The sequence below is a fragment of the Octodon degus genome, unplaced genomic scaffold (assembly GCF_000260255.1).
Source record: "Octodon degus isolate 3935 unplaced genomic scaffold, OctDeg1.0 scaffold00013, whole genome shotgun sequence".
NCBI classification, from domain to species: domain Eukaryota; kingdom Metazoa; phylum Chordata; class Mammalia; order Rodentia; family Octodontidae; genus Octodon; species Octodon degus.
The window spans coordinates 13,948,438-13,963,452 of NW_004524589.1; the positions used below are offsets into that span (position 1 = coordinate 13,948,438).

Here is a 15,015-nt window from a genome sequence, read left to right on the forward strand (position 1 = left end):
ATGTAATGTTTAGGGAAGTAACAAAGTACATCTTAGCTACTACAGTCTTCAAATTTACACTTGGAAATCTCCACATTTCTGACTCCACATCTTTTATCTATCAGTGTGTTACAGTCAGTGTATGACACTGTCTGACTGAGAACATACTGTCAGTCTGGACCTTCTTATTTTCCTAGTTTCATGGAGTACAAAACGTCAAATAAGTCATGAACCTTAACTGATTGAATCAAATGCTGGTTTCCTAACACAAAAGTAAAATATTGGAGTTAGTTTCTTATAATCAGCACGAGGGTACATAAAGATCAGACACACAAAAATCAAAGAAGGCTATAGTCTCAGCCCTGAGATCATGACTAGAAATTGCTCAGCTGTTTCTTCACCCTCTATTGCTTTCTTTTCTTATATAGTGTCTTTTTTTTTTCTTTAAGTTCCATAAATCAATCTCCAGATGTCTTACTTGCCAAGCAGGTGCTGGTAAGCTATATCCCAGCCCTATACTGTGTTACTGTTGCTTTCCCATTAAGATAGGTAAGTCCATGGAATTTATTAAATTTTTTTTCTAAGAAAGTTTGTAGTTTGTAGTTCATGAATATATTTACTGAACTTCATGAATTAGAGTTTCAGAATTTTACAATATGAAGAAAGAAGTTTGCAGTTGGAGACATAGTATGAAAGAACATTGACTCTATTACTTGAATGCAGAATTTTGGTGTCAAATACCAGTTGTGAAAGGAGAATAACAATGCCACTTTGGATCATTTTGGATAAAAATGATAGGTAACAATATTGAATAAATGACATAAAATAAGGCTCAAATAATAATGAAAGTATTTCAATTGTAATAGACAATTGAGTTTTCAAACAATTTTGAATATACTCAAACTCAGTCACTCTGGGAACACAGTACAGTAATTTGTGGCTGTTTTTATTTGACATAATTTAATAAAATGCTTGTATGTTTGTATCTCAAGTGGTCAAAATAAATGTACTTTTTAGTTGGTATAAACATATACAATTTGAAAAATAAAACAGAAAATAGTGATTCTCAAAGCCTTTAAAAAGTACATAATTTATATTGAAAAGACATCATAGTTATTTTATAGAATTAAACAAATTTCTTCTATAATAATAACAGTGATACTTCTTATTTCAAATAAAATTCAGTGTAGTATAATTTTCCTTCAACTTTAAATATGTAGCTTAGGAAATTAGCAAATTAAAATCACAGTAATAAATTAATCTAGACCAGAAGAATAATTAGAAATACTGAATTTCAATATTTTAAAGTTTTAAATACATATATGTAGATAGGTATAGTGAAGAATTTCCCTATATTGAGAATATGATTTTCTATGAAAATCATGCTTAAAATTTTATTAATACTTTTAAAAAAGTATTAGAATAAAGAAAACAGCAATATACTTATTCATTTTAGTGGACAAGTTCAAAATTTACTTAATTCTTTGTATTATTAAAAAGAAAACAGAACACTTGTAATATTTCAAGTGAGAGTAAATCTTGTAGCAGGAATCTACATTTCTTTCCCTTTCTTCACAAATCATGCATGTATTGTGACAGGTCCCCCACGTGTCTCTGCAGTAGACTTAGGGCATGCTAGAAGTACATTATGCGATTCCTTAGATTGCAAAATGTTCAAATTATAAACAGCATTTTGTGATTTCTCTCTTTTTTAATTGTTATATGTTTTTAAATTATATTAACAATGTAGAGACAATGTCCCTAGAGGAAAAAGAATTAATAATTTTCTAACTTGATTATAACTTTATTCAGTCAAAGGGAAAAACTAAAATAGAAAATGACACAATAATGACAGTAAGTTTGTTTCAAATCATGATCTGTAAAACTTGATGTCAGTTCATGGCATTTCTCATTATGGGCCATTGTACTTTTGAAGTGTTCCTTTACATTGTATAAATTCACATCATTTATTAATATTCATGCCTTAGTCTAGACAAAACCTTTACTTTCAGAGAAATAATAGAAAAATATAGAGCACTAATATTATTTTTTCCAGTTGCCTTCCTATATAAATTACACAAAAACACAGTCCCTAACTTGCAAACAAGTCCTATTTAGGGATAACTTTCTTAAGTTAGATTCACTTATAAGTTTGACAAAGTGAGTCTTATATACCTTTGCTGTAAGTATACAATGTAAAGCATAAAAATCCAAGCAAACGTAAAAAGAATACTGTGAGTAAACTATTTTTATTATCAAATTTATTATTAAATAGAGGAGAAAAGTAGGGAACCTACCATAGCAAAACAATACGACAATGGTAAGCCAATACATATCAATCATAACAATAATGTAAATGGCTTCAATTCATCAATCAAATAAGCAGACTGGCAGAGCTTCATTAAGAAACAAAACCCTACAAAAGATTGTATGCAAGAAACACATTTAACTCAAAAATAAATTCATAGATTAAAATCAAAAAATATAGAACAATACTTCATGGGACAGGAACCCAGAAAATAGGTTTCTGGTTATGACTAATGTGCACATCAAACCAAGAGTGACTGAAAGAGATAAAGAAAGTCACTACATACTTCTTAGGGGAAAACCACAAAAGGAAGAGATAATAATCATAAATATATGTGAACCTAGTGTAGGAGCACCCAACTATATAAGACAAATTCTAACAGACACGAATAAACAAATAAACAATAACATAATTGTGGTGGAAGACTTTAAAATGCCATTGTCACAAAGAGATAGATTAACTTGGCAAAAATTAGCACTAAAATAACCAAACTTGTCAAGAAATGAGAGTTCCACCTAACAACATCAGAATGCACATTCTTCTCAACTGCACACGGGACTTTCTCCAAAGTAGACACAGAACATGCTAAAGTAAATGCAAAGGAATTGAAATTATCCCATTCCTACTATTGACCACAGTGCAATAAAACAACAAATTATTGACAAAAGAAATTGCAAAAACACCATAAACAAATGGAAATTATATAACAGCTTTTTGAACAATCAATGGGTCAAAAATTAAATTAAAGAAAAAATTAAACAATATTTACAATCAAAAAATGTATATACAACTTATAAGAACCTATAGGATACAATGACAGCTGTCTTAATAAGGTATTTAAAGGAGTAAATACTTATATCAGAAAATCAGAACAAATCCAAATAAATGATGTTATGCTACACCTCAGGCTACTAGATAAAGAAGGGTAAGTCAAGCCCAAAGCCCAAAGAACATGGGAAATTATAAAGATCAGAGCAGAAATAAATGCAATGGAGGTAAAGAATACAATGCAAAGAATTAGTAAATTGAACAGTTGCTTCTTTGAAAAAATAAAAAAGTTGATAAATCCCTAACAATCCTTAACAAAAAGGGAAAGAAAAACTCGAATTTATGCAATAAGAATGAAAAGGTGAAATCACTACAGACCCTTTAGAAATTCAGAAGATCATAAGTACCTGATTCCAAAAACTTTACTGTCACAGGGTGGAAAACAGAAGAAATATACAGATTTCTAGATACATACGACTCAACAAATCTGAATTGAGAAGACATAAAAATTGTCATAATCCAATATCAATGAATGAAATTGAAAGTGTAATAAAAGCCTACTAAAAAAGAAAAGCCCAGATCCTATATATTCAGAGCTGAATTTCATAGGAAATTTAGAGAAGACCTGATATCACCTCTTCTCAAACTCTTCAAGGAAATTTAGAGGAAACAAGTCTCCCAAACCCATTTTTGAAAGCTAGTATTACTCTGACACCAAAATAAGAGGAAGACCCAACCAAAAAAGAGAAATACAGATCAGTTTTCCTAATGAACATGGATATAAATATCCTCAGTAAAATACTAGCAAACAAACTACAGCAAATTATCAAGATTATACATCACAAGCAAGTGTAATTTAAGCCAAGAATGCAGGGATTGTTCAATATACACAAATCCATAAATGTAACACACCACATCAATCATTCTAAATTTACAAATCACATGATCATCTCAAGAGATGCAGAAAAAATATATGACAAAGTCCAAGATTCATTCATGATAAAAAAAAAAAAAAAAAAAAAACGAAAAAAACGGGGAAAAAAAGGCCTTAAAAAGAAAAAAAACCCTACAGAAAATCATAATAGAAGGTCATTAGCTCAATTTGATAAAAGCTATCTATGATAAACCAACTGTCAACATCGTATTAAAGGGACAAAACTTGAAAGCTTTCACTTTAAAATCAGAGACAAGATAAGGATGTCCATTGTCTCCACTCCTATTGAATATAATTCTAGAAACATTATGCAGAGCAATTAGACAAGAGAGAAATAAAAGTAATAATGATTAGAGAGAAAGATGAAAAATTAACATATTTCACAGATGACTTGATACTCTACAGAGAAGACTCAAAAAAAAAATGCACCAAGAGACTTGTAGATTTAAAAAACAAATTCAGTAGCATAGCAGGATACAAAATCAACACTGAAAAAGCATTTCTATACACAGACATCGAGAAGTTAAGGAAAACATCCTTCTTACAATAAAATCCAAAATAAGCCAAAATACTTAGAAATTAATCTCACAAAGGAATTAAAGATTATACAGTGAAAATTATAGTATGCTGAAAAAAGAGATTGAAGAGGATTTCAGAAATTGGAAAGATATTCCTTGCTTCTTGATAGGAAGAACCAGCTTTGTGAAAATGGCCATTCTTCCAAAATTGTTACAGAGATTAATCTCAACTGAAACACCTCACAAATCTAGAGAAAACAATCCTAAAATTCATCTGGAACTATAAGAGTCCTAAAATAGCAAAAGCAATCTTGGTTAACAGAGGAAAGTCAGGAGACACAACAATTGCTGACCTGAAATTATACTACAAAGCTACTGTGATAAAATCAGAATGGTACTTGCATGAAAATAGATCTGAAGCGTCAGTGGCACAGATTAAAATATGTAGACATACCTACAAACAAACTCAGCCATTTGTCTTTGACAAAGGTGCCAAACATATTCACTAGAAGAAAGATAGCTTCTTTAATAAACTGTGATGGGAAAACTTTCTTTCCACAAGCTGAAAGCTAAAATTAGACCCATATCTACCCCCATGAACAAAATTGCAGTCAAAATTGATGAAAGATTTAAATACCAAAACAGAAAAATTAAGTCTTCTAGAAAAGAAATCAGGTAGAAATCTTAGTGACATAACTTAATGGAAATCCTTAAAATAATCAACAATTTGGATCTCAACTTTTTGAAAAGGTTCTCCACATCAAAGGAAATCATCAATAGAGTTAAAAGAAAACCAATGAATTGTGAATAACTGTATCTTACTGTCCCTTAGACAAAGAACTTCTATCAAGAACATACAAAGAGGGCAGGTGAAATAGCTCAGCAGATTAAAGCACCTGCAAGCAGCCGCAGGGACTGGCATTCAATTCCTAGGTCTGCAGTTCTGGCCCAACCCCAAGGCTTACTGAGATGGCAATTGAGACTGGGCATTTTGGTGCATGCCTGTAATCCCAGCTCTTAGGAGGCTGTAAACAGGTGGATCACTATGAGTCTGATCTAGTAGTGTGACCCTGAACACCTTGTAGACCCTTCCCCCACCCCCCCCCAAAAAAAAAAAAATATATATATATATATCAGACCCCCCCATTAAAGCAATGTTGAAATTCCATCTCACCTCAGAAAAAAATGCTATCATCAAAAGTCAACCAATAACAAATGCTGGAGAGGCTGTAAAGAAAATGAACACTTCTCCATTGTTGGTGGAACTAGAGGCTTGTACAACCACTATTAGTGTGGGGACTCTTCAAAGCCTAGGACTGAAAATCCCATTCAATCTAGGTATTCCCTTTCTGAGTATTTTCCCAAAATAACTGAAAACATCATACCATAGTGATATATATGCATCCATGTTTTTACCAGTGCAATTTTTCATAGCAAACCAAATGCCCATCATTTGAGGAATGAATAAAAATGATGTGGTATTTTTACACAAATGTTGTATTATTCAGCTATAAAAAATGAACCCAAGGATTTATAGGTAAATGGATGCAACTAGAAACCATACTCGTAAGTGTAATAAATCGGACACACATGGGCAAACATCATATTGTCTCACCAGTGTGAGAACCTGAAAGAACAAATCAAATCTGAAAGGTACAATGTATACTGTTAAAGGGAAAGAATCTATCCAATGAAAACAAAACCTAGAACAAGAAAAAGGCCAAAAGAAAGAAGGGAGAAAGATATATTTATGAATATATGCAGTCTAGCTTGGATAATTTCTCTGCTGATTTCTGCTGGTTTTTGAAAGGAAAATTTACTGCTTAATTTTTTTCTTTTTAATTTTTGAAATTTAACTATTTTTGCAAATTTTTCATGTTTATATCTGATAATCTAAATAACTAATTTGAAGATAAAGTTACATAATGCAACAATCATTGTCAAATTTCTGTTCTTTTATTTTGTTTAGTGCAATTTGTACCATTTCAAATTATTTTTCTAGTTTGTATTCTATTTAAAAACAGAAATTGCAGTAACATACAGTATAATTGTAAATAAACTATTTTTCACTTCTACAGTTGCCTTACCATGGTTATGTAGATACCTTAGCTATCTCCAGGACTTCTTTTTCTTTATGAATGTTGGTTCAAAGTGCAAGGTATGTTCACATCTGTGAAAGTCTCACAACTTGAATGTTCATAAGTCAGTGACCTACTGTTAGTATAAATCTTTTTCATATAAAATGAAATGACAACAATGATTATTTACTATCTAACATAAATTTGATATTCATGTCAATGTGATTTCTAAACTCCATGATTTATGGAATATTTCATAATCTGTACAATTTGTTTCATTTTATATGTTTAAATATGTTAGTTTATATTGTCTACAAATGACTATACAATGTAAAGTAGCCAAAGAAAATGCATGAAAGAAATAAAAAAGAAAGAAAGAAAAGTAAAAGGAAATAGTCCTTTTTGGTAACACATGTTCATAAACCAAGAGGCTTATTTATGCAGATCTAAAAATTAAGTCCATAAGGAAACTATATATCACATGTTCATGCAAGAGGTACATAATGGGAGAATCTAGGCAACACAGTGATTAGTGAGCCACCTGATGGCAAAAAAAACCAAACAACAAACAAGAAAAATGAAAAGTTTGAGGGATAATTTAGTGCAAAGACCCTGGATTCATTGGCAATACAAAAAATGATATATGAATGAAAAAAGATGAGCTATTTTATACAATGGAGTATTTTTTCAGCTATAAAGAAAGATAAACATGAGGCTTTTACAGGTAAATAGATGCAACTTCCTCATAAGTGAAATAAATCAGATCCTCATGTGTAAACATTGTCTTGTTGACCTTGTATACGAACTCAAAAGTAAATAAAATCTGAAAGGTATGATAGATATTGTAAAAGGGAAAGAAACTGCAAAAGTAAATAAACAATTAGGATGAGGGAAAGGAGAAAAGGAAGGGAAAAAGCCTTGTATGTATATTCAGATAGAATAGCTAAGATGACTAAGTTGCTAATCTCTATGGGTCTTTTTTAAGGTAACAGTTGATGCTTAAAAAATTTACTTTGACTAATTTACGTGCTTCTGTCTGATAACCCAAACAACTACACTGAAGACAACACTGTGTAATGTAACAACCCATGTTGAATACCTGGGCTTTTTTTTGTGTGTGTGTGTGCATCATTTCTAATGTCTTATCTGCTATTTTTCTATTCTCCTTAAGATAAAAAGAAACCTGTCCTGCCGGCCCTGCCCCCAGTGTGCGTTGAGAGGGTGATTGAGACAGGGTGTGGTGGCACCTGCCTGTAATCCCAGCACTTGTGGGGCTGTAAACAGAAGAGTCACTACAAGTCAGATCTAGTAGTGAGACCCTGAACACCCTATAGATCCTTCCCTAAAAAAATACAAAAATTAATTAATTAATTAAAACAAGATAAAATGAAAAGAAAAATAAATAAAAAAGAAAAGAAAAATGCAGAAATTAACCCATGTGTCTGTTTGTTCTTTTAAGAAACTGGAGTAGTGGCAGGAAACCAATGGCACTTGTGTCACAGTGTACATGCAGCGCTTTCTCTGTTAACATGTGGGACAAGGTTGTTCCAGAAATAGATATGAATAAAAAAATGCAAAATTAATGACACGTGCTTTGAGTATGGCTGAATAAAATGTTGAATGAAGTTGTCCTGTTGGAACCTAAGACCTCTCCTGGTCAGAACAGTATATTGCAAGAATCTAAAGTCCTTCATATCTATGGAATTTCTGAAATTTTGATATTTTCTGCAATTATTTATTTATTTATTTGGTACAGGGTATTGCCACACAGCTTGGGCTCATAGTGATCCTCCTGTCTCAGTCTCCCCAGCACTGGTATTACAGGCATGCACCACCATATCTGGCTTGGGTGACTGGCACAGCATGGCTTGGGTTCTGGGGTCTGCATGAGAGGAGAAACTGAGGATCAAACTCATGACCTTGTACTTGCCAAGTAAGCACTTAGACTGCTGAGCTATCTTCCTCCTCCACAATTATTAATTTTTAATAAACTTTGTTTTAGAACAGGGTTTCAGTCCGAGAAACAGGCAAATTTGGCATAAAGTTTGCACTTAGTCCATATTACTTTCTCTAATTACTTGTATCTTATGTAAATATACGATATAAGATGCATAGATTTCTTAAGTAGTTAGTTTTAAGTAATTTAAGATGATTTCTTTCAGCAAATGATATTGTATTACTCTTCATGCTATTAATATTTTAAGAGGTGATTGTACTATATACAACCAATTTACTAATTTATAGTTTCATGTTTTCAGAACAAATTCCTTTAAATGTATGCTAAATCTTCTTGATATAAGTGTTATGTATCAGTATATTGTACAATCTCCAAACAGGAATTTTCCAATGGCTTTTGTGTAATTCATTTCTATTTTAATTCCATTGTGATCTAGAAATATATTTTTATAATTTATATTCTTAAGAATACTTAGGATTTGTTCTAGGGCCCAAGATGAATGTTTCATGAAAACTAAGAGAACAATGTGTATTTTGCTGTTTCTGGAAGGAGCATTCTATAATTTTTACTTGTACCAATTTGACTAAGAGCACTAGTCTACTCAACTATAGAGTCACTGATTTTCTGTCTACTTGATCTATCATCTACTCTTGGAGGAGTGCTGAAGTATCCATGGAAACTTTTTGTGTATTTCCTCTCATAATTTATCTGTTTTTGCCTCAAGTGTTTTGATGATTTTCTGTTCGGTCAGCTAAATAGTACTCATGCCTCCACCAAGAGAAAATTGAACTGAACCCAACATTTCTGTGAACATTTTTAGCCGAATAGAGAAATCCATTAATTCACTAAAACATATTAACAAGAAAATATAATTAAGCTAGCAACTTGTGTTCATTTATAGATTTTAATCTACAATAACAATTTCAGGAATTTATGTCAAGGTTGTTAAGAAATTAATTCTTAAGGAATGAACAGAAAAGTAAAAGATTCAGAACATAAAACACAATAGAATATATGCATGCTCCAAATACTGTATGGGACATGTTTACACTAAATCATTAGTATTTACCTGAAATTCCCGTTTTTATGGGCATGCTGTCCTTATACTTGCTTTATTGAAGAAGATAAAGCCAGAAGCCAAGGGTAGTAACCCGGTGAAGAGGGAAATAAAAGGATTTCTCACATAATCCTGGTAGAAATATGAAAGGGCCCCATCCCTTCAGAACATTTGGAACTTCCTTAAAAACTGAATATAGGCTTCCCATAAAATGAAGCAGTTATGTTCCTACTTTTTTGGCAAGTTATGGTGGAATACAGATACTCCATAAAAGCTTACACTTAAATATTTATTGTTCTTTTATATTTGCCAAAACTTCGAACCAACAAGTTACAGCTTAAAAAGAAAAATTAATGAATAACTCTAACACATTCATAAAATAGAATATTATTCAGTGACAAGAAGTGAGCTACTGAAACAAAAAAAGATGTGGAAAAAATTAAATGCATATTGCTGCTTAAATGTATAAATTAAATCCTACATAATGTATGATTTCATCTGTAGGACTTGCTGAAAAAGGGAAAACTATAAATAAAATAAAAAGACCAGAAATTTCAGGGTGTGGATGCCTATGAACATATGGACTACCCAATAGGCTAGCCTTTTTAATAGAGAAATTATTGTGGACCCATAGAAACTATATATGTCCTTAAGTAGTTGTAAAAACCTATATTATTATGCAACACAAAAGTGGGACTGTAATGTTATGGAACTTGAACCAATATTTATGAATGAGTCATCAGTTTCAAAAAAGAAAAGTCCTACATTGAAAGATGAAATTGGATGGGACAGAAAAGGATACGTGCAAGTGTCCTGAAGTGTCTGTGAAGTTTTCTATTAATTTAAAAGTGATTTAGAAAATTAAAACAGTCACAATTTTAAATATGTTTTTCCAATGATAACCTGAGGAATTCCTAAAACCTGTAAGTGATGATTTCATTAGTAAAAGGATCTTTCAAGATACAACTAAGGACTTTGTGATAGTCCAGCTTATTCACTCAGTATTTTTAACTAGCATATAACAGTTGCAAGCATTTTGGAGGGACAAGATGATACTTTAATACATAAATACAATGTAGAGTATGTAAATCAGGAAAAGAAGAACTGCCAGCTCCTCAGATATTAGTCATTTCCAAGTATTGACAACTTTCATGTCCTTCCATTCATTATCAAACACACATATGTTTCCTCATAGGTGGAAGGCACAAAAAAATTTGACCCAGACAGAGAAGACAAAGAAAATAAGTGCTGGTCAGTGCAACTCCTGATTGATGAGCTACAAGTCTAGAAAGGAGTAGCTGGCAGAGGGAAAGAATAGATGCTTTCTCCTATAGAGGTCTTCAAAGAAAGGACAGCCCTGACACCTTGGCTTTGGACCGCTGACATTAGAAGTTAATTTTATATGATTGTTTTACCAAGTTTTTGTGAATATGTTATTATAACCAGAGAAAGAGGCTTACTTATTTAGGTTTTTTATGTCATTTTAGTGGAAGACACCTTTATTATTAGGTAGAGCCCTTTGTTCCCAGTAGCTTTGTTGTTCTGAAGTCATTTTTGTCAGATATTTGTATAACGATTCCTACTGATTAGTACTAATAAACTGTATTTTTCCAGACATTCTTTCTCTTTTTTAAATTTTAACATCATAGAAATGTTTTATTAAGTTTTGTACCTTGGGCCAGGGACATAGATCAGATCATGAGTTCAACATTGGGTACCAAAAGAAAAAAAGTGTTCCATATAGCAATATACATGGTATTTACTTAATTTGATGAGTCTATATTTTAATGGACATATTTATAAATATCATATTTAAAATAAATATTAATGTATTTAAAGTAATACTAGTGGAGCTTTGCACTTGTATAAAACTTTGTTTTATATATGGTATAAAACATGACTAGTTTTCTTAGAACTTTTTATGTTATTATTTTGTCATGGTTTGTATCTGCATGTCTTCCCAAAGTTTCATCCCTCATCCGTGTGGCTTTGGGGTGTGATTATATCTTGGAGTGACAATCACAGTGGATTAGACCACTGATGAGTTTGTAACTGTGTGTGACGTTGTGAAGCGCAGCCTCATTGGGGAGCTGGGACACTAGGAGAGAGCCTGACAGTGCCTAGTCTGCCCCTTCCTCATTTGCATTGTGCTCCTCCTGCCTGCCGTGCTCCTTAGCCAGGCATCCCTGCCTGGAGCCAGTTGAGTGTGGACTGAAACCTACAATCTATGAATCCAAACAAACCTTGACTCCTTTAGGTTGTGGGTGTTAGGTATTTCTTCTCAGAAACAAGAGAGTAAATAAAGTACATGTTTCATTGCCTCTCTTGCAATACCCTAGTTTTCCTTGACTGTATTAGTAGTTAATAATGATTATTAGTTTTAAATAACCATACTTCTCCACATGCCTCACAGTGGTGAGCTCACAGTTATTCCCTTCCATGCATTGCTCCATTTGCTGTCATTATATTATATGGTATGAGGAGTCAAAGCTACTTTACTGTTACTAAAGTTATCTTTTATAGTTTTTGAAGAAAAAATAATTAATTTTGCACTTAGATTTTTTTTACTGATGATTTTTATTCTTATAGTGATTAAAGTTGCAAATCTGTAGGGCTGGCAAGATAGCCCAGAAGACTAAGCACCTGCTAAGGCATGTACAGGGATGGGGGTTTGATCCCTGGCACCACCCATTTCACCGGCCGTGCCCCAGGGTACACTGAGCCAGCGAGCAAGTCAGGGCACGGAGGCGCATGCCTGCACTTGTAATCCCAGAGCTGGGGAGACTGAAAACAGGAGGCTGAAAATGAGGCCAACCTGGGTAGTGAGACCTTGCACAAAATACATAAAAATAAATAAATAAATAAGTAAATAAATAAATAAATACATTTAGAAATATACACAATATACCTTCTGATTGAAAAAGGCATTTTATTATTTTTGAGAAGGCAAGTCTATTAACCATGAATAACCTCAGTTTTCTAATTATCTGAGAAGGTCTTTATTTCTTAATTTTGAAAAGTAATTTGGTTGGAAATAAATGCTGAGTTATTGAGTTTTTTCATATTTTTAATATTTTAAGCACTTTATTTTTTATGAGAAGTTTGCTATCATTTATCCTATTTATATATACTTACAATTTTTTTCTCTGATTTTTCAAAACATCCTCTCTGGATTTGTTTTTTTTAAGTTTTAAAATGTTCGTTATGGTTTTATTTTCAGTATTTTCTTTGATTTCTTTGGGGTTATTTAAAGTGAATATTTTCTAAGCATCCTGAATTTTTGCTTGATTCCTCGCATTATCTACAAAAAGCTCTTAGTGGGGCCGTGGAGTGCTCACTTTTCCAAGGCGCCACTTCAGCTGACAGTTACCTCAGCTCCAGAAGCTGGCAGACCAGCCACCTCTATCACCTGCGTCACCTTGGGTGCTGTGCTGGGTGTCATCTCCCTTGCCAGCTGGGTTCCGTGCCTCTGTGGCAGTGCATCATGCTTGGTGTGTGGAACTCCTCTGTGACTGGAGTCATCTATGCTGCCTTGTCCTCCTGGGTATGGTGGTGTCAGTTATCATGGGGACAGAAAGTATGGAAACTGAGCTGAGGAAAATTCCTGAATTCTGTGAAGGGGGATTTAAAATCAGCATGGCTGATCCAAAGGCAGATAAAGATTGTGATGTGGGGGTGGGCTATAAAGCCGTATAGCAGATCAACTTTACATTGGCCATCTTTTGGTTTGCTTTCTGTTTACTCATGATTGTTGTAAAAACAAGTAAAGATTCCAGAGCAGCAATGCACAATGGGTTTTGGTTCATCGAAATTGCCACCATTGTTGGTATCATGGTTGGATCTTTCTACATCCCTGAGGGCACTTTCACCTCAGTCTTGTTTGGTTTTGGCCTGGTTGGTGGGGACTGCTTTATTCATCCTCTCCCAGCTGGTGTTCTTGGTAGACATGGCTCACTCTTGGAATGAAGTATGGGTGAATAACATGGAAGATGGAAACCCAGAGTCTGGTATGCTGCTTTGCTTTCTTTTACAAACTTATTTTATATCTTGTCAATCGTCTCTGCTGGGCTACTCTCCACATACTCCACCAAGCCAAAGGCTGCATAGAAAACAAGTACTTCATCAGCATCAATCTGATGCTGTACATTGTGGTACCTGTGATATCAATCCTTCCAAAAGTTCAGAAACACCAGCCACCTGCTGGCCTCCTGCTGTCCTCTATCATCATTCTCTACACCCTGTACCTCACATAGTGAGCTATGACCAATGAACTTGACAGTTCCTGCAACCCCAGCCTCTTGAGCAGCTACAACGACTGTGGACCTGCAAACACAACTGCTGTGATCCCTGCCTCAGCTCCACCTTCAAAGAATGGGCACTTTCTGTACACAGAGAACACTTTGGGAGTGTTTCTCTTTGCTATCTGCCTTGTGTATGTATCTGCACTTTCAGCAACAGCCAAGTAAAGAAGTTGACAGTCTCAGGTAGTGACAGTGTGATCCTTCGTGATACAGCTGCCAAAGGGGATAGAGACAAGGAGGATGGGAAACCTTGGTGGGCTGTCTACAACGAGAGAGGGAGTACAGTACAGCTACTTCTGCCACCTGACGTTCTACTTGGTTTCCTTGTACATCATGATGACCCTGACTAAGTGGCATAGCCCCAATGCCATATTCCTGGCTGGGTCCATTACTTGTCCAGCAGTGTTGGTCAAGATTACTTCCAGCTGGGTATGCCTCCTCCTCTACGCATGGCCCTTCATCACTCCACTTGTCCTCACCAATTGGGACTTCAGTTGAACTTCTGGATGTCAAGGACACTGCTGAAGCTCCTAAAGGTCACCTTTGCTGAAAACTCATGTCCTTTTAAGTTTGCTTTAATTAAACTAAGTGAATGCTTTGCAAATTTGCTATGTTCAGGTAAATACCAAGAGGCAACATTGGATACTGCTTAATGCAGAATCTGAACTTTTCATTTCTAGGTATATTATTTTTATTTGTAAGGATATAGCACAAAGTGAATATTTTTATGTGTTAAAGTGAATTACAGCAGTGCTGTGAAGACAGCTCTTTAGAAAGACCTATAGGTTCCTACAGCTTTGATGTAAAATACTAGAAAAAATGTTGAATACTTGAAGCATTGGTTATTATATTTCTGTTGAAGTTTCCTTAAAAAGCAAAACGTAGTGCATTAATGTGACATTTTCCTCTGTGAAGGTCTCTACTGTGCAACATAAGCACACCACTGCTCGGTGAGTAAACTCTTCAAAGATATAGCGTTGTACTTCTTGAGTAAGTGTTACAGAGGCGAGACCTTCCTCAGAAGAGTGGTTGCTGCTAAGGCCACTCTGCCTCATCTTGAGTTTATTTATTTACTTTTTAAGTAGTACAGCAGTGATGCTGCTTGATACCGGTCT

The 15,015-nt window shown here is 33.9% G+C and overlaps 1 pseudogene; it reads left to right on the forward strand.

Annotated features, from left to right (window-relative positions):
• The window catches only part of LOC101576292, a 58,108-nt pseudogene extending 43,710 nt beyond the window's left edge, over positions 1–14,398 (forward strand).
• Positions 14,399–15,015: the final 617 nt, after the last annotated feature.